This window comes from Rhinatrema bivittatum, chromosome 6 (assembly GCF_901001135.1).
Source record: "Rhinatrema bivittatum chromosome 6, aRhiBiv1.1, whole genome shotgun sequence".
Lineage (NCBI taxonomy): Eukaryota > Metazoa > Chordata > Amphibia > Gymnophiona > Rhinatrematidae > Rhinatrema > Rhinatrema bivittatum.
The window spans coordinates 57,508,217-57,529,375 of record NC_042620.1 but is presented as its reverse complement, the minus strand read 5'-3'; the positions used below and the strand labels follow the sequence as shown (position 1 = coordinate 57,529,375).

The following is a 21,159-nucleotide window of genomic DNA, read 5'->3' as shown; positions in this document are numbered from 1 at the left end:
AATGCACATGAAAGTCCCAAACATATTTTCCCTTCCCTGATCTAACTCTGTCCCTTTCTTGATGTGGGTGAACACCAAACAACTCATTGGGGGGGGGGGGGATTTTCAGCAGTTTACCCCCATGAAAGCTTTGAAAGTTGTCCTCAAATTGTATTATTTGTGGCAAAAAAAATGTCTGAAATGTCTGGAGTTACTGCTGTTGTTGAGAAAGTCTCTTCTTAATAGCCTTCAAACATTTCCTGCCCAATGATAATAGCTGAACCAAAAAAAGCTGCTTGTAAGCTCTTCCAGTGCAAGGCAAACCTCATCCACTGCTACAAAATGAATGGTTGTAACATGAATGAAAAATGATTGAACACCTTCAGAGTCAAGCAGCACCAGCCTATTTTCCCTTTCTAAATTATACTTCAGTGGAAAGATTTGCAACACTTTGATTACCCCTAGATGAAAATCTGTGTTTGTGGTATGGAGACAGAATCTGTCAGAATCTGTCAAAACTGATCTTGAGTCTGTTGGAAAGCTTTAAATTATAACTTTTCTAAATTAGTTTTTCCTCTTTACTCATTTTCCATATTTGGAGTCAGGCAGAAAGGGAAGTGCTGTCGTCAGCTCAATGAGCAAGATCTGCTTAATGATGCACCAATTTAATATGAACAACAGTGCAACAAAGTCATGCACCCAGCTGATAAACCATATAATCATCTATTTGCATTTGAATTTAAGCCTATGCCCCAAATGAGACTCATTGCCTTTGAAAGTATAGAAACTATGACTGATTTACATTTAGGGCCTGATTCACTAGGACTTTTCTCCCGTTTTGGGTCTATGGGGAAGGACCTTGATACAATTTCTGAAACTGAATTCTTTGTCTTTTTAACACACTGATAGGGAAAGCCAGATTAAATAGCTGTAACATGCTTGGAATTCCACAGTGGCATGCGATCATCTGAGATATTTAGTCTGTTCCCTTTATTATGGGTACATGCCATAATAATAATCATGCTGCCTGTTGTATAAATCATGTATTCTTGTACTGTACACTATTTCAAAGAGTGACCTTACCCATTGTAAGAGTTCATTTTAATTAGCAGTTAACAGATTTCAGAAGTGTGCTGTTCCTCACATGGCTAATCAATGCTAGGTCTGTAAAGCAGCAAACTACCTAACAATCAGGAGCATCACTAGCAATCACAGGAAGGCTTTCTTGTTTCCTTTATTTCTTCTTCTGGCAAGACTGAGAGAACTTCTTTTCTTTCTTCCACCTCTCTCTTTGCTTTCTTCCTCCTTTCTTTTCTTTCTCCTGCCAGGCTTGTCAGTTGGAAACTCTTTGCCACCAATATCCTCATCATCACAAACAGCTACAACAACAGCAGCAGCAAAGGCAGCACTTGCTGTCCTGTACGGAAGAGCACTGCATGGTGAGAGAAGACCCCCTCCCATTTAACTATGTGTCAGGCTGATATCCAGGAGTTACTTCCCTAGCCTTCGCCCCTCTCTCTGTGGGTAAAGCCAAAACAGTGTTTATTATAGTATTTTAATGCAGTCCAAATCTAGAAATGATATGGTCTCTACTTGTGATTTGTGGACATAATTTCAATTAATCTACCTCATTCTGGTCATTTTTTCATTTTGATTTTCCATAACCCATAAATAAAAAACAGCATTTTAAAAATTATTCCTCTAATTGTAAGACATTCTTATATTAATGTTCAATATATGAATGCAGTATATTCAGCTGAAATAGCTTGCATAGCATTTTGGTGTCCAACCAAAGAGAACAAGTTTCTGAAACAAAAAAAAAGATCAAAATAAATAATAGAATGCAAATTATGGACATGCCATTTATATTTTTATGATTTTAATTGTGTGTTCTTTTGTGTTTGCTTTGTTTGATGGATTTATATTGTATTTAATATTAATATATTGTAATTTGCCTAGCACATGTAAATATAAAATGGTCGACCCACGGAATGCAGGGAGGGCCCCCCTTAACCTGGCGCTTGCCGGTGAGGGAGGCCCCCCTTCCCCCCCTGACCTACCATATCACTGCGGCGGCATTCCTGGAACCCTCCCCTGGTAGGGGGAGGGGAGGCAATGACGTGCACAGCGCATCATCATGTGGTGACATCAGCCTCGCAGGTATCGCGAGGCTGAGGTCACCAAGAAAAGCAGCAGCGAGCGCTGGGCCCAGCCTCTTTTTGCAGCCAGCACTCGCATTTTGAGGAGCAAGGGGCTCACAAGGGGGATCACGGTGGAGGCCCGAAACGTGATCAGAGGCACCCAGGGATGATCCGGAGCCGGGAGAAGGCACCAAAAATCAGGCAGGCACCTCGGAAGCCTAATAAGAGGACCCGGAGACCTGTACCAGGAATTTAAAGGCACAGGCAGCCTTTTTGAGTCACTTTCTGTGCCGAGAGGCGTGGCAGCTTGGTGCCACATGCAGAGCCTGAGACCTGATCTGGGACCAGCAAGGGCCTGAGAGGGGCACAAGGACCTCCCCAGCACTCTTTCCCCGCAGTTACAAACGATATTTACAAACTGTGAGTAAAAAAAAAGAAGTCCATCGTGCAGTGGTAGCAGGGGGAGGAGCAGTAAGAGCACGGGGGAGAGCAAGGCAGCAGAGGACCCCAGAAGCACGGGAAATGCAGAAGGAACCATCCTCAAGCACGGGGGAGGGAAGAGGAAGAGTCAGAGGGAGACAAAGGCCACAGGTCAGGAGCCAGAAAGGAGCAGGATCAGCTGTGAAGGCTGTGAGGGCGCCGAAGGTGCAAAAAAGGAAGGAACAGGAGCAGGCAGCAACCGATGTCAACCACAAAGGAGCAAGGCGGCGATCAAGGGACAGCAGGTTTGAGGCGGAACGAGGCGGCCCACCGCAGTGGGGTTGGCCCATGATGGGTCCAGGGGCCATGCCAGGAGCACCAGGCTCATATGCGGATTCGTCTGTGCAAGGTGGACAGGAAGGAAGCCAGTACAGTGCCCCGCCATGGCAAGCCACAAGGTCACAGCCTTACCAGCAACATATGTACCCTCCATGGTGGCAGGTACCTCTGCCATGGTATACCGCAGCGCCTGGACAAATGGCTACACCGAGTGACATAGACACTAGGGGTGTGCATTTGTTTTGAACTTAAATGTAAAACGCTACTCTTTTTTTTTTAACTTAAAAAAGTGATGAGGCGAAAACGATCGGATTTCCAACTTATTCAACATAGCTATGTTGAATAAGTTGGAAATCGCGATTGTTGATCCAAAATAAAAATTTAAACCCCCTCACCTTCCTTAATCCCCCCCCAAAGACTTACCACAACTCCCTGGTGGTCCAGCGAGGAGTCAGGACGCCATTTCTGCCATTTCTGAACTCCTTTGCGAGGAGCACGTGACGTCGGCGCCACGTCGGAGTGACGCGGCGTCACGTGATTCCCCGCGTGTTCGCTCCGGGGACCCTCGTTCGACCCAAAAGGAACTTTTGGCCAGCTTGGGGGTGTCAGGAGGCCCCCCCCAAGCTGGCCAAAAGTTCCTTTTGGGTCGAACGAGGGTCCCGGAACGAACCCGTGGGGAATCACGTGACACCGCGTCACTCCGACGTGACGCCGACGTCACGTGCTCCTTGCAAAGGAGGTCAGAAATGGTGTCCTGACCCCGCTGGACCACCAGGGAGTTTTGGTAAGTCTTGGGGGGGGGGATTAAGGAGGGTGAGGGGTTTAAATTTTTATTTGCACATATGGACATAGACTCAACTTATGGAATTCTCCATATGTCCATATTGACCGCAAATGGGACCCCCTTTTGACTTATGGACTTATGAACATAAACTTTTGCTCTGCACATCCCTTATAGACACTGGCATGGAGAGACTGAACCAGTCAGTGTAGAGTGAGGAGAGGCAAACCAGTAAGGGCCGGCAACCCAGAAGGCGGGTCGCTGTGAAGGATAGCGACAGCGACAAAACGGCACAGGAGATGGAATCCAGCGAAGAGGAAGCCAGCGCCGAGGAGGTCAGCAGCATGGGAACACCCAGAGGCTCAGCGGGAATAGCTGCCGGGCCAGCGGCAGCAGATGGAACGAGTGGAGGTTAGCGAAGAACAGACAGAGAAACAAAAGGCAAGGTTACTAAAAGGAAAAGGAAGCAAGCGAATCCACCACTGGCTCGTCAGAGGACGACTCTGACGGGAGCGAGGCATCCAGGGGTAGCTCGGTGCTGCCCGAGTGAGTAGCAGGGAGCATGACAGCAGCAACAGCGCTGCCTACTTTAGCTGATTTATGGGAGAGTGTCCCGAGGGCATTGCAAAGCAAAATAAAGAGGGGAGAGTATATAGATATAGTCTCAGTCTTGGAAGGCAGGAAAGGTGCAACAGAGAAAAAGAAAAAGGGGAAAATAGGAAGAGCAAAAGGGGGGGGAAGTAAAGGTGTCAAAAATATCATTAATTGGACCAGAGCGTATTTAAGAATGATTAGTGTCATAGGAAAGGAGGGACCCATCCCAGTACGCACCCATGCTTAGCTATGCAGACACGATATTGGAGGCATATAAAGAATATCAAGGCTGGTGTTGGCTAAACTATGATAAAAAGTTTAGAGATAAGATGGAAGAAAATAGAAACATGTCATGGGGGACTCAGGATGTGGGTTTATGGTTGCGGCAGATGACCAGTAAGGCCATGGAAATAGGCGTGACACACAGAATAGGGAAGGCAGGCAACGGGCAGTCAGCATTGGGGAGTAGTCAATGGAGGGAAAGTGGTAACAATAAAGTAGTGCTGGAGATATAACAAGGCAGGATGCACCTTTCAAGAATGTAAATTTAAACATATCTGTTCCGTGTGCGCTGCAGCACACCCGGCAAGTAAAGTGTACAAAGAAAGGCCCGGGGCCCGCTGGGAGTTTCAGCGGAAGAGGAAAGCAATAACGCTTTTGGCAAGGCACCTTCACCAGTGCAATTGGCAACTATCACCAAATGGCTGGCAGAATACCCTAGACGTGCAGACGCTGCCAGGCTTAGGGAGGGTTTTCAATATGGTTTCAGCATCCCCTTTCATGGAAAATTAAGAGCGCAAGCTTAGGAAATTCCCTTTCCGCAGTTAGGCACACGGACATAGTGCGACAGAAGGTCAATAAAGAAATTGAAATGGGTAGAATGGCAGGTCCATTTGCGGACCCGCCGTTCCGGGATATGATGTTGTCACCATTGGCGGTAGTGCCAAAGAAAGAACAGGCGAGTCTGTGAATGATCATTTGCCGGAAGAGGCATGTACAGTGCAATACGCGTCCTTCGACATGGCAATTGCTCTGGTACGGCAATGTGGGAAAGGAGCATTAATGGTGAAGGCCGACATAAAGTCCGCTTTTAGATTGCTACCAGTGCATCCTGACAGTTTCCCACTACTGGGTTTCCAATTTGACGGTCAATAATACTTTGACAATTGTATGCCAATGGGATGTTCCATATCCTGTGCATATTTTGAGATGTTTAGCACATTCCTACATTGGGCACTCCAAAAAAGGGTGGGGAATGGCAATGTGGTCCATTACTTAGATGATTTTTTGTTCATGGGACTGGCCAACAAGAACACTTGTGCGCGAACACTATTAACATTTCAAGAGATGGCAGATGAGTTTAGGGTTTCTTTAGCACAGGAGAAGACAGAGGGCCCTGCGACCATTTTGTCCTTTTTGGGAATAGCGATAGATACACAGGCCATGACATTGAGATTGCCGGAACATGTTCAGGCAGACGTTAGCGTCAAAAAAAGGTCACTTTAGCTAATATATAATCAGCAATAGAAAGCTTAAATTTTGCATGCTGGGTAATCCCCATGGGGTGGGCCTATCTGAGGTGGTTAGCGGACGTGACAAGGGGAGTGAGACACCCTCACCACCATATTAGAATATCTCGACCCATAAGGGCAGAGATATTAATGTGGTTGGAGTTTTTGGACAGCTTTAATGGCATATCAATGTGGCAGGAAGAAACTGTTTCAAATCGGGACTTGGCCATATACACGGACACATCGGGAGGATGGGGGTTTGGGGCGTATTCTCAGGGCACCTGGTGCGCAGCCCCATGGTCGAAGGAATGGAGGGAAAGGGGATTAGTAAAGAATATCATGTTCTTTGAACTATTCCCTATACTAGTAGCGATCACAGTGTGGGCCCACAAGTTGCACAACAAGCGGATAGTGTTTTGGTGCAACAACCTGGCGGTAGTGACGGTGTTAAACAAACAGGCTGTCCGGTGCTCGCAGGTGGCGGAATTGTTGAGGGAAGTGGTGATACAAAGCCTGCATTTGAACATGACCTTAAGGGCTAAGCACATACCCAGTATCCATAATAAGGTGGCAGATTCACTTTCTAGGGCTAAATGGGATCTTTTTCGCCAACAGGTGCCAGAGGCGGAACAGGAAAGAGTCCCAATACCGGACCATTTATGGCGGATTGGAATGAGACTGAACGGGGATTGCTGAGGGCATCCGTTTCCCCTGCGACATGAAAAGCCTACTTTAGGGGTTACACAAGGGTGCAGGAATTCCTCCAGGGGCAAGGAGGAGTGACAGGGGCACAGGAGTCAGGCATGTCTCGAGGAGCCACAGTAAACCAGTTAGCTGGTTTTGCCTTCTTTACAGAAGCACAAGGGCTAGGGGATCCATTTAATTTCTTCATGGTTAGGAAGCTGTTAGCAGGATAGGCAAGAGAGGCAGCAAGAGAGGCAGCATGTTTGATGGATTTATATTGTATTTAATATTAATATATTGTAATTTGCCTAGCACATGTAGATATAGGCAAAACATAAATAATCCAAATAAATAAATAAGTAAAACAACAAACAAATATACATAAATATGAACAGGAAGAATAAGAAGATGGACCCCCAAGTAAATAGTACAGTATAAAGAACGGTTTAGCTGTAAGTGCAAGAAGCATACTTCTTATTTTTCTCAGTGTTTTATGCATGGCAGATATTCTTAGGGATGTGAATCGTTTTAGGACGATTAAAATTATCGTCCGATAATTTTAATATCGTCTTAAACCGTTATGGAACACAATACAAAACAGATTCTAACGATTTATCGTTATAAATCGTTAGAATCGTGAGCCGGCACACTAAAACCCCTAAAACCCACCCCCGACCCTTTAAATTAAATCCCCCACCCTCCCGAACCCCCCCCAAATAACTTAAATAACCTGCGGGTCCAGCGGCGGTCCGGAACGGCAGCGGTCCGGAACGGGCTCCTGCTCTGAATCTTGTCGTCTTCAGCCCGCGCCATTTTCCAAAATGGCGCCGAAAAATGGCGGCGGCCATAGACGAAAAAGATTGGACGGCAGGAGGTCCTTCCGGACCCCCGCTGGACTTTTGGCAAGTCTCGTGGGGGTCAGGAGGCCCCCCACAAGCTGGCCAAAAGTTCCTGGAGGTCCAGCGGGGGTCAGGGAGCGATTTCCCGCCGCGAATCGTTTTCGTACGGAAAATGGCGCCGGCAGGAGATCGACTGCAGGAGGTCGTTCAGCGAGGGTTCCGGCGCCTCGCTGAACGACCTCCTGCAGTCGATCTCCTGCCGGTGCCATTTTCCGTACGAAAACGATTCGCGGCGGGAAATCGCTCCCTGACCCCCGCTGGACCTCCAGGAACTTTTGGCCAGCTTGTGGGGGGCCTCCTGACCCCCACGAGACTTGCCAAAAGTCCAGCGGGGGTCCGGAAGGACCTCCTGCCGTCCAATCTTTTTCGTCTATGGCCGCCGCATTTTTCGGCGCCATTTTGGAAAATGGCGCCGGCTGAAGACGACAAGATTCAGAGCAGGAGCCCGTTCCGGACCGCTGCCGTTCCGGACCGCCGCTGGACCCGCAGGTTATTTAAGTTATTTGGGGGGGGGTTCGGGAGGGTGGGGGATTTAATTTAAAGGGTCGGGGGTGGGTTTTAGGGGGTTTTAATGTGCCGGTTTTTTCGATTTTTCGATTTTAAAATTAACGATTTTTCACGATATTTTACCCCCCCAAACGGCAACAATACGATTCCCTCCCCCTCCCAGCCGAAATCGATCGTTAAGACGATCGAGGACACGATTCACATCCCTAGATATTCTGCACTTAGCTTCACACCTGAGGTCTGACTGGAACTAAAATTCAAGTTAACCAATATTTTCAAAATGTCATTGTTTTTCTTTATTCATCTTCAGGCCTAGAAGTAATAGATTAGTTATTTCTTAGAGTTTTCTGTTTGCTACTAAAAGTATGTTAACTATCAGGTATGTTTTAAAATGAAGGCAAGTATTAATATTTATCTAGCTGTTTTTCAATGAACTTAAAACAAAAGTAAAAGAAATAACATTAGCAGATTTACTTCAGCTTCACAATAAGCAAAAAGATGGAAATTTTTCATTTTCATTTTCATTTTCAGTACTGGCAGCCGCTAGCCTTTGCCTTCACTATGTCGCAGGGGCTGGCCGTCGGCCCCTGTGACATAGTGAGGGCAAAGGTAGCGTGGGCGCCATTTTGAATACTGGCAATACGGCCCGAGTGCAGGAGGTCGCTCCCGGACTCCCGCTGGACTTTTGGCAAGTCTTGTGGGGGTCAGGAGGCCCCCCCAAGCTGGCCAAAAGTCCCTGGGGGTCCAGCGCCGGCCATCCAGTGCTCCTACCATGTGACAGGGGCCGGCCAATGGCACGGATACCCTGTCACATGGTAAGGGCAAAGGGCCATCGGCGCCATTTTGATTAGTGGCAGCCAACGGCCCGAGAACAGGAGATCGCTCCCCGCGCCCCCGCTGGACCACCAGGTAATTTTAAAAGGTTTTGGGGGGGGGGGTCAGGAGGGTGGGGGAGGCTAAGGAGTCATTTTAAAGGGTCGGGTGAGTTTTTAATTTATCGGGCCATCGGCGCCACTTATATTAGTGGCAGCCAAAATGGCGCCGATGGCCTGAGAGCGGGAGATTGCGCCAGGACCCCCCCACTGGACCACCAGGTAATTTAAAACATTTTGGGGGGGGGGGGTTCGGGAGGGTGGGGGATTTGTTTTAAAGGGTTGGGGTGTGTTTAGTGGTTGTTTTGGTGTGCCGGTTTTCCCGCCCTCCCCCCTCCCCCGATTTATGATTTTTCATGATAAATCGGGGGAATTTCTATTGTATCGCGACTCTAACGATTTTTGAAGATTTAAAAAATATCTGACAATTTTTTTAAATCGTCAAAAAACGATTCACATCCCTAGAATACATGTGCACAATTGAGCTATCTAATTAGTTTTGGTTACGTCACCTATTAAACATTTTTTTCCATGTGATCCAAACCAAATTTTCATGACATATCAGGGGATCTACGAGAGTAAAGGAAGGTGTATATATATATATATATTTTTTTTTTTCGGGGGGGGGGGGGGGGAAACAATGCCTTCCATGAATATGCACACACAGTTATGCCTCCTATTAACATTTTGGTTTTCTATCCGAACCACATCAAAATTTTAAGGAGATGGCAGGGAAACCAATTGGGGTCAGACAAGTGTATTTTTTTTTCACATTCATTTAGTGTGCACATGGAAAATAGGCTGCATTAGTTCAGTGTGGAACTTTTAGTTAGGAAATGCATTTATTCTTACCAAATGAAATTCTTTTTATTTACCAAAAACAGATCTGTTTCAAATTTTAAAACAAAGTGGGGTAGATTTTCAAGGGGTTACGCAAGTAAGATACACGCGTAACCCCCGAAAACCTACCCCTGTGCACGCCAAGCCTATGCACGCCGAGCTTATTTTCATAGGCTCGGCGGCGCACGCAAGCCCCGGGATGCGTGTATGTCATGGGGCTTCGAAAAATGGGAGGTCCGTGGGTGGGGCCATGGGCGGGGCCACATTCTGGGGGTGTGTCCGGGTAGGGCGGTGGGTCTGGGGGCCTGGCGTGCTGGCAGTGAGCCAGCGCATGCAAGTTACACCTGCCAGAGGCAGGCATAACTCTACGAAACAAGGTAGGGGGGGATTTAGATAGGGCTGGTGAGTGGGTTAGATAGGGGAAGGGAGGGAAAGGGTGGGGGGACCAATAAAAAAGTTCCCTCCAAGGCCGCTCCAATTTTAAAGTGGCCTTGGAGAGCATGGGGAAGCCATTGGGCCTCCCCTAGGGCTCGGCGCGCACGTGCACCCCCTTGCGCGCGCTGACCCTGGATTTTATAACATGCGCACAGCACTGCGGAGAGAGACAGATGGCCTTGTACCATGAGGCACCCTACACACAGCCCGCCCATGGGCTGGTCATGGAACACGACAATGGCATGCCGGGAAAGTGGACATCAAGGAACCAAGGACTGGAGGCATAGGTGAAGACTAAGTTGTCAGGAAGGAACATTGGACATCAGGAACATGGAGACATCTGGAGGTACGGACGAAGGAGCTATGACAAGGGATGAGACCAGGACATCAGGAACATCAAGACAGAGGAGCTTCAGGACACTGGGAACATCTAGACGACAGAGGAGCAGGACATCAGGAACATGAAGATGGAGCCGTCAAAGCTGGAGAAGACCACGGAGGACCTGGACTGAAGATGAGGACATAGACAACTGTGATACTCGATCCGAAGGCCCTGAATGAAGGCAGGCAGGGCCCTTTTATAGGGCTGAAGCAGGAAACTGTGTGGAGCTGGCCTTCTGGTGGGGCCGCAAGGACTTCCTGTCACCTGCCCTTAAAGATAGAGAAGAGGCGCATGCCAGCACCTAAAGGAAGGCCGGAAGAGGAGACAGGACCCTGGACAGCGGTACCCAACCGCAAGAAGGAGCAGATGGAGCAGGTAGACTTTGGGGGCGGGCTCCAGGCCACATGATCACATCAGAGCGGTAGCGGCCTCCCATTGCCGCTCAGAGGAAACTTCGGCAGTGGCTCCTCACCGCAAGAGGAGCTGATTGGTGCGGCCTGAAAGCCACATGAAGATGGCAATCGGCGGGGGGCCCACCACGGAGGTTCCCGGCATGGGCATTGGCAGCAGCAGCACTAGGCCAAGCAGAAGGAAATCCCGGCGGGGCTTCCCCGCTGCAGGGGCGGCATCAGCAGCGGCAGCTTCAGCCACAAAGATGGAGGACATCGGGCAGGGTCGGCCTGCCGCGAAGGCATGACAGTCCAGGCCACGAGTGCGGCAGCAGCGGCGACCTCCTAGCCATTTGGGTGGTAGGCAGCACTGCGCTCCAGGCCGTGACTGCGCAGGATGGATCCAGCATCTCAGATATTAATGCCTGCTCCAGGCAGGCATTAATATCTGAGAGTAAAATGTGCATCTGAGATGCACACTATTTTTAATGCGGAGTGAATGAGAAATAGCCTCATTCACATACATTTGCATGTGATGATCGCTATTGCATTCACTCCGCGACAGATGTGCGTTAAATAGGCGCTAATCCCCCTATTGCTAATCCCCCTATTTCACTAGGTTAAAATGAAGGTAATGCATGGAAATATATCTCATGTATATTCATTATAGATATCCTGCATTCTAGACTGGTTTGATGCATTTTAGGACCAGAATTTGGGATCCTTGATCTAGACCATAACAACTGTTCCTGGTAATACAAGATTTGAAAATACTTAATTGACTCATTTATTCCTTCTAACCACATGGAAAGGATTTTAAAAAAGATTTTACATAGGTAACTAAGGGGTGAATGTTCAAACAGTTATGCATGTAAAAATGAGCAAACTTCATATGCATGAAAGTGGCTTGTACTCATGTAATTGCTATTTTATAAATTTCAAAATTTGAGTGTACTTTACATTTCATGCGCATATATACGAGCAAAAAAATGGGCCATCTAGGGGCATTCTAGGGCAGGGCCAATAGTTACAAGCATATTTGTTGTTATTTATAAGATTCTTATGCACGTACATTTGACAACTTACTTGCATTATTTTATACCTGCTAATTATTTTGTATATTTGATACCAGAGTTGTTTATAGTGGAAGGTCTGGGTAAACTGGGAAGAATTCAGGTTGAAGAAACAGGAGATTCTCGATGACCTGGGAAAGGACTCATTGAACTGGTGGAGGAATCAAAAAAATTTGGTAATTTCAATTACATGTGCTGTTTTAAAGATACTGACTTCTGCTTGTGAATCGGGTTTTATGTGAGCAAGGCCTACCTTTTTTTACGTATAAAATATTCACGCATATATTTCTAAAATTGAAAGGAAAAGCATGTGCATTCAGTACATTGAAATACTCATTTTCGATGCTTTCCATGTATTTACAATTAAGCATACATATCAATATTTATAATACACATGTTTCTGATTCGCCTGTGATATAAAGTACTATCATAGATTTCCATGCACCCATATATATGCATGTACAGTATATGTGGCTGTATGGAGTTATTTGAAACTTATCTTCTAAACATTTACCTGGGTAAAATAAGGAGCTGAAAACTTCCATCTCGCTCTGTGAGTTAAAGTACCTACTCTAAAGGTTTGGGTAGTTTTATCAGCATCACAGAAGAATGGTAAGTCTAGGACAGGGAAGAGTGCAGGATGGAGGATAGAGGATGGAGGACAGATCCAGCAAACAACACATGAAGATATCATTTTGAAATCCACATGTATGATTTACATGGGAATTTTTCACTAGCTATAAAGCATGATACAAAGCCCACAGGTATTTTCCCTTTGAAAATACACTTGTAGGCCCAAGGGTATGAAGTACACATGGGTCTGCAAGTTCCTTGTGGGGATTAAAAATTACCCCTATATTGCTTGTATTTTGTGCAACATCATGTATTCTACATTTACCAAATAATTTGTTATGGTTTTATTGGCATGTAATATGAAATGATTGTTTAGAAACATGGAAACCAAGTAATAAAATGAAACTTCAGACATTGTCATATTCTAACAAAATCAAGTCCATTAATGTGGCTAACAAATGAGACATAACATTTTCTTCAATACCTTTTATGTCCCCATACTGTCAATAAAAGGGAGCAAAACTGGAAAATTACTCAACAGACCATTTCAAGAAGATAGGAAGCAAAGTAGTATAATTGTATTATTGATGACACTCAGTTTGAAATAATAGTAGATTTAACATTTGCCCAGCCTTTCAAATGTAATGACTATTGGGAAAAAGTGTCAGACTAAGTTGATGCCCCTCACACGCAGGCTGAATTTATTTCTTTATACTGTTATATCACTCCTACTGTACAAACAGTGTAAAATTATGATTCCTTTTTCATACCAATTGATTTTTTGTTTGGGCTATCTCAAAGATCTTGTCCTACATGTTGAAGCTTAGGAAGCAGACACACAGTAATATGACATGTTTGCTGGTTACTCTAAGGGTTAAGTCCTGAGTTTAGAAAGTCTTTCTGCTTTAATGAAATCATCTTCTCCCAACCTGAAGAGGCACATGAATTTTTCAGTAGAAACATTTTGACATTTTCTTCTTCAGGAGCCCTGGTATGCAGTTGTATTTCAATTATTCTCATATTCCTAAATTTGTAGACACTTTACCCTGTACCACTATGGAAGTGCCTATTGTCAATTCTCAGTCTGTCTGTCTGTCTGATTCCCCATCCATCCATAAGCATCTCACAACTAGACCATGAAAGATCTAATTTGGATTACATTTGGAACATAGGATGAACAGTAAAGGTTTTCAGTTCATTCCAATTTTGCTCCCAATGTGTCCATTTTTTTGTCCTGCTATTATGGTAGGTTTACATTATTCCACTTACAGAGGCTGCTGAATATTTCCATAGAAAGCACCACTAGGTTGGATATAGAGTACCTCTAACTTATCCAGTTAACTTAACTGGATAAGTTTGAATATTGCTACTTATCTGGCTATTTTAACCTGATAAGAAGCTCCTCCCTGATCTGCCCATATCCTGCCCATAAGATGTCCAGCTATCTGCTTAGCCGGATAAGTACTTATCGGGCTAAATGGTGACTGCTGATCACAGTTAGATATGCAGCAGCCTTCACTTAGCCAGATAAGTTGCTACTTATCTGGGTAAGTAGCGCTAAATATTGGTCTCATAGTGTTTTAAAGATGGTCCGTTAAATCCTTGCAAGGTATCTGAAGGTGGCCTTTTTGATACCTAAGTGTTCACCATTGAAGAGATATAGTGCTCAGCCTCTGACATTCTCTTGCAGAATTTTTATTGTCCAATTTGAGATTACAGTACAGTCCTCATTTAACGTTCCCTCAAATGAGTTTGAAATTATTACATTTAAGATTCAACTGCATTTAATCAAATGTGTTCAAAGGTCAAATGGAATGCATTTCAAACTCATTTGCGGGAAAGTAAATGAGGACTGTACTGTATTTAAATTATTTTTAATGTCTGCAATGTCTGAGGTGATTTCCCTGCAGCAGTTCTTCTCTCACTGATTTCTTTTGCTAAGACTGACTGATTATTGTGCCATTCAAGGAAAGTTCCATATCATCAATTTTTCTCCCAGTCATGTTCTTTTACTTGCAGTTTGCAGGGGGTAAATTAGTTTGTTGACATGGATTCTGATAACAAAAAGGCAAGTAAGTGTTCTTACATGCCCAATGAGTGGTCTTTAAAAAATGTGTATTGTTTCACTATATAAAAAAAAACAGTGATGGTATCAGATGCAGGAGTGAATGAATGAGGCAGTCCTATGTACCCTCACTCTCTCAAAATAAATGCAGAATAAAAGAAAACAAGTCATATTTATTTTTTAATTTAAAACACAAAAACAGAAGTATGCTGATGACCTTGCTTCCCTTCATATACCAGTGCATAACGTTTAGACTGGAAAACACAATGACTAAAAGTAGAGATCCTGAGGCACTATTAACAGTTTGGTTAGTAAAAAAAATGAATAATAAGAACCATGTTAGTACACTTGAACTTGTTGGGTATAGATTCCTTTATAATATTAGCAAATGTTTAAGAGCGCTACCGAGGTCATCATCAGGCAAAGTCCAGTCAGACATATGTCAATGCTGCTGAAAACTTTGAGGCCAACATTCAGTAAGCCAGTGAACAGTCAAAGTTAAAGCCAGATAACTTGTCCCAGATTTTCAGAACAGTGAACTTCCCACTGCCTATACTCTCCTAACATTATCCAGCTACATGTAGTTGGATAACTTTAAAACTTAGCTGACTAATCTGAATATAACCAGGTATGTTATAAAGTTATCCATCCACTGTTATTAAAAAGATATCCAATAAAGTTGCAGCATAATGGAGATGAAAAAAAAAACTGGGGCCTTCATGCCTGATGGTAGAGCCCCCTCACCCCTAAACAGTAAAAGATAAGTGCAAATCTAGCACCCAAATTTTTCCTTCCCCCAAAATTCCACCAAATCAAAAAAGCAGAAGTAGCTAGAGCCTTGTGGCTGGCTTTCCCTCCTTTCCCAATTTTTTTAAAACAAAGTCTGGACCCTCCTTGTAACCCTCCCTCAGAACCGCCAAACCCAATGTCACATAACCATAGGATTTCTCTGAGGCAGGCCTAAATTCATCAGGCTAACTTACAGGGTCATTTATCAAATTGTGTTAGGGCCTTCACGCATGTGGTAGGGCCCTAACTCCCGTGATAAAGCCGTAAAGCACACGAGAAATACTGCATCGCCAAATGCATATGCAAATTTAAAATTCGTATTTGAGTGGGAGGAGTAAATGGAAATGAGTTTCAGTTAACATTTATTTATTTATTTGTTTTTAACTTTTATATACCGGCGTTCCTGCATGACATACAAATCAGGCCGGTTTACAATGAAACTGCAACTTCACACGATGGCAATACGTAGAACATGAATACGAGTAACAGGGAAAGGAACTCAAACGCTATAATCCGTATGATGAATCGGTCCCTGAGACCTTCTAAAAGATTACAGAAGAGTAAATATAATTGTAAAAGCGCAGGTAAAATAAAATAGATTAGTAGTTACATTCATTAAGCTACGGGAATGGGTAAAATAACTTTGGGAAAAGTAATCAAAGGAGCAATGGGAAAATACATTTGGGAAGGTAATCAAAAGGTGCAACCTTAGAAACGAGTCGAGAGATGGCTTACATTAGTAAACTTTTGACAACGCCTAATATAATGCTTATCATAACAAGTGTGTGGATACCAACTTAGGAGGACCAGAGCCTGGAAAACTGAATATAACTCGAGGGAAGGGGAAACTTGTCAGAAAGGGTAAATAAAAGATGCGAACTGTGAAGGGATAATGGACAATGGATAATAGACAGTCCAGTTGCTAAAGCCCAAGAGAGTTATTATGTTTCAGGAAAAGCTTGGCTGAAGAGCCAAGTTTTGAGGTTTTTTTTAATGCCAATGGACAGGGTTCTTGACGGAGGTCCGGGGGGAGCGCATTCCATTGAGGGGGGCCTGCTGTAGATAAGGCCCACTTCTGTAAGGATTTCTTACGTTGTGTGATAGAGTAACGCAGGAAATAACTACACCTTTTTTCGGTGCATTATGCCTGCTTTAGATGTGCATTTCCGGCCAAAACAGTTTTTAGCACACAGGCCTGTGAAAGAGAGAGAGAGAGAGCACCTCTGTGGAGCCTCACATTTAAGCTAACTTTTTATACCACTGTAAAAGGAGGCATTATGAATGTGGGGTGAGATTTGGGGGGGTGGGGAAGGTTTGGGAGAGTGGTTTTATATACATGGGGTAGAAAGACTGATACTTCACACATATCCAGCATAGCTCTCTGCTTCAATGGCAGGGGAGAAAGACCGATATTTCATGCATATCCAGCATAGCTCTCTGCTTCAATGGCAGGGGAGAAAGTCCGATATTTCATGCATATCCAGCATAGCTCTCTGCTTCAATGGCAGGGGAGAAAGTCCGATATTTCATGCATATCCAGCATAGCTCTCTGCTTCAATGGCAGGGGAGAAAGTCCGATATTTCATGCATATCCAGCATAGCTCTCTACTTCAACGGCAGGGGAGAAAGTCCGATATTTCATGCATATCCAGCATAGCTCTCTACTTCAATGGCAGGGGAGAAAGTCTGCTACTTCACTTTCAATGCATATCCAGCATAACTCTCTGCTTCAACGGCAGGGGGAATGAAGAAAAGTGGATCTATATATAGACAACAACCAACAAGGACTGAATTACATAGTCTGGGTAAACAAATATGCATGGGTGTAGCTTGCTTATTCCAGTGGTTACTACCCCTAACTAATTAAGCTAGATATTTCACTTAGATGCAGTTCCAACACTGCTCTCTACATTAATGGTGGGGGTGGAAGGGAAATAGAACCAAAGGGTTACTAAGAGCCAAGAGAAACAGATAAGTATGAGAAAACAAAATGTGAAGCTTGCTGGGCAGACTGGATGGGCTGTTTGGTTTTCTTCTGCCATCATTTCTATGTTTCTATAGTTACAAACAGCACAGTTTCCATCAGTGAAGATTTACTGTCATTTGGAGTGATGAAAGGTGAAAGAAGAGTAGAGTTGTACAATGTTCTTTCTAACTAGTTTGATGCACTCTCTGTTTAGCTGCAATCAAGCTAGGTAGAGAGTATAGTGCACAAATCTACTCTTCTTTTACCTTTTATCACACCAAATCTTCACTGATGGCAACTCTGCTATTTAAACCTATATGACTGAGGGGCAAATTTTAAAAGCCCTACGTGCGTAAATCCAGCTAGAGTTAAGCACGCAGGGGGGTTACATGCGCCAAGTCTATTTTGCATAGGCCCGGTGATGCACGCAAGCCCCAGGATGTGCATATGCCCCGGGGCTTGAAAAAAGGGGCTAGGCCAAGGGATCGCGCACTGGCACTTGGCCAGCGCATGCAACCTACGCCTGCCCAGAGGCAGGCGCAACTTGCTAAATAAATGTTGGGGGGGGTTTAGGTAGGGCTGGGGGGCGGGTTAGGTAGGGGAAGGGAGGGGAAGGTGGGGGTGGTGGAAGGAAAGTTCCCTCTGAGGCCGTTCTGATTTCGGAGCGGCTTCAGAGGGAACAGTGAAAGCCATTCGGGCTCCCCTAGGGGTCAGCACGTGCAAGGTGCACAAGTGTGCACTCCCTTGCGTGCAACGACTCCGGATTTTATAACATGCGTGTGGCTGCAAACGCATGTTATAAAATCGGACGTAGATATTAAAATCCAGCCAAGGGCATTTAAAACTGCCCCTAAAAACCTACACCGCTCCCCAAACCTCACCCCGAGTTCATAATGCCCCCTCTTACAGTGGTATAAATAGTTAACTTATATGTGAGCTTCTACAAAGTTTCTTTCTCTCTCTCTCTCTCTTTCTGTCTCACGTGAAAATAACATGGGGTATGATAAATGTTTTGTATGTTGCAGTAAATACCTATGTGATGTAGTAGAAGGAAAATTAGCCTAACCATGCCTCCTTTTTTTAAATATGGGCACTATTTTCATGATATTTATAGCAATTTGATAAATCTAAGATGTAGAGCCTTGTACACCAGGCAATTAAACAACTACAGCCAGCCTAGACCTAGATTTATCAAATTGCTATAAATATCGTGGAAATAGCACCTGTAATAAAAAAAAAAGGGGGGGGGGCATGGATCAGGCTAATTTTCCCAATGCGTAATCTACCACAAGTATGTCACCAACCATAAAGATCTTTAGATAGAGAGAGAGAGAACCTCTGTAGAGGCTCACATATAAGTTAACTATTTTATACCACTTGAAAAGGGGGCACTGCCACACTAGTAAATCAGTGTTGTTCTGCGTTAATCTATTGTACACCATGTTAACTGACCCTCATTTCCATTTATTCCACCCAAACCCCTCCCACTCAAATACTTATTTTAAATTTACATACGCAGTTTGCGATGTGGTATTTATCGTATGTGTTACGGCATTATCATGGGTGTTAGGGCCCTATAAGGCCCTAATTCAATTTGATAAATGATCCTGTAAGTGATTTACAATGGTAACATGCATAAAAAAAATACATAAAACAAAGTAACAGAATTAAATAAACATAAAAATCAAATCATACATAACAAGAATACATAAAACTAAGTAACTGCATCTTCATTGTTATTACAGACTTTCTAATCACCTACTGCAGAATCAAAAACCAGACAAAATATATCCTGACAATCTCTCATATACTGGACATATCGCCACCATGCTGACACTACTCATAAACCCATCTGAAACGATGGATATTAAGCAGAGCTCTGAATGTTTTAGGGTATGACAAGGTAGCTGGATAACTTTACCATGCTGTGGAAGGCTCCAAAACATCTTTTTTTATTCTGGCTAAATTTTAGCTGGATAATGACTTACCTGGCTAACATCTTGCAGGATAAGTGGCTCAATATAAAAAAAAACAAAATAGGGTAGCTCATGAGTTATCATCTAAATGCCTGTTAATATTGACCCTTTATCTTTAAATATGTGTTAACCTTAGAAAGATATAATCTCTGTTGAACTGCTTTTATGCTTTCATTTAAATAATTTCATTTTGGTCACAAATATTTATATTCATCAATTATTTTTCATGGATGTTTCTAAACCTTTCATATATCTAGCAGAAATGGTTAAAAGCTACAAGAAACACTGTGACAATCAGGGTCTGTCACACTCCATTTGGAAAGCATTACATGCATTAAAAAACATATAAATGTGGCTTATATCCTCCAATTTCTTTGCTTAATTGCAAACGAAGAACTGCATTTGCAAGTTGATGAATCTAGATCATAAGTTTCTACATGGAAGATTACCTAGCCATAATATTAGAAAGCTTCTTAATTTGATGGGTACTGGCACACAAAACAATGAAGCAAAGTTTACAGAAATCTATCTTAATGTGGAATATGCTAATCAGTTCAATCAGTCATTTTGTTTGCAGTTCTGAAACTTTATTTTACTCCAAATATATGAAATGAACGGACATTAATTTGAATATAGCTGTTTTATAATAGTCTTTTTTTCCTTGCACAATTTCAAGGACAAAAGGGCAATAATAAAATCCATCCTAGTGATGCCCTTTTAAGACATTTGGGATGAAGTTGAGTAGATCTCTGGCTGGTACAAAAATGCACTACTGTCACTACCCAATGTATGTTCTCTATATTCTTGTGTTCATCATAAGAATATAGGGAAACCCCAATTATCTCCACACTTTTTTGTGAGCCAGGGTATACAGAAGACTCTGGGTGGGTAAGAACCTGGGATTTATCAGTGTGTCTGGTGTTAGGAAATGTTAAATGCTTAGGCATGCAGTATTACTAGTTGACCACTGGATAGCATTTTGGATGTATGAGCACTATAAGACAGTTAATAATCTGATATCGGAAAATGTATGGAAATTTATTTAAAGGCATGGGTTTTCGGATTGTTTGCAGAAAAAGAAGCAGGTAAAATGAAGAGGAAATTTTTGGCGGGATTTTACCTTTTCCTTCCTTGCTCTTTCCCATATAGGGTGGGGATTAGGGATCTCCAGCTATGTAATAGACTGCAATACTCAGCCTCTGGATTGGAGGGCCAGGGACCCTCCAAAGAGAGTGGGAGCCTTCAGGTGCTCTTCCCCTCAAGGGAAGAAGCCCAAGCCCAAGAAGAAATGAAGAGGAATTTGCTTCCTTCATAGGTCTGGACCAGCATGGAGAAACGCAAGAAGGTGGCTGCAGAGTGGCAAGTAGTGGGCATTTCTCCCTCCCAGGAAAATACCATGCAGCAAGAAGGAGTCATAATGGAGTGGGGGAGTTCACAAAATTGTGAGTTTCTAAGAGTGCCCTTTGATCTATGGAGGTTGGGGAACCAGCACAGAGAGAAAGGAGAGGTTTCCTCCTTCGATGAGGAACTTACCAGGGTGGTGAAATGGACAGTCCACAGACTTGTTTTCTTTCTTCCAAGGTACTACCCAAGAGAGATGCAGAGTAGGACCATGAGTGGGGGTGATTGCAAGTGAAGGTATGACCTCAAATATCCTTAAAGCACAATGTAAAGGGAAACCTGCACTAAAAGGATGGTGAGGGGGAAGTTGGTAGGAAAAGGTCAAAGACCACAGGAAGAGTGAGTAATGCTATGGGAAATGTGATTATATATTTGGTGCACATTAGATGAGATTTTTGTTATGGGTAAGTTTGAACAACTCAGACCCCTTAAGACTGAGAGTGAGAAAATACAGTGGAAAGGATAACAGGTTGATCAGTCTAATCAGCAGTAGTGGTAATATTCATGGTTATGGAAGCACATGATTTTCTGACTTGTTCAGTA

At 43.8% G+C, this 21,159-nt stretch overlaps 1 long non-coding RNA gene across 1 annotated transcript; it reads left to right on the top strand.

The window, feature by feature from the left end:
* Positions 1-1,169: 1,169 nt before the first annotated feature.
* LOC115093328 lies at positions 1,170-20,641 on the top strand. Its single transcript, XR_003857292.1, has 3 exons — positions 1,170-1,418; positions 11,906-12,022; positions 20,365-20,641. It is a non-coding gene; the product is annotated as an uncharacterized LOC115093328 (long non-coding RNA).
* The last annotated feature ends 518 nt before the right edge of the window (positions 20,642-21,159 follow it).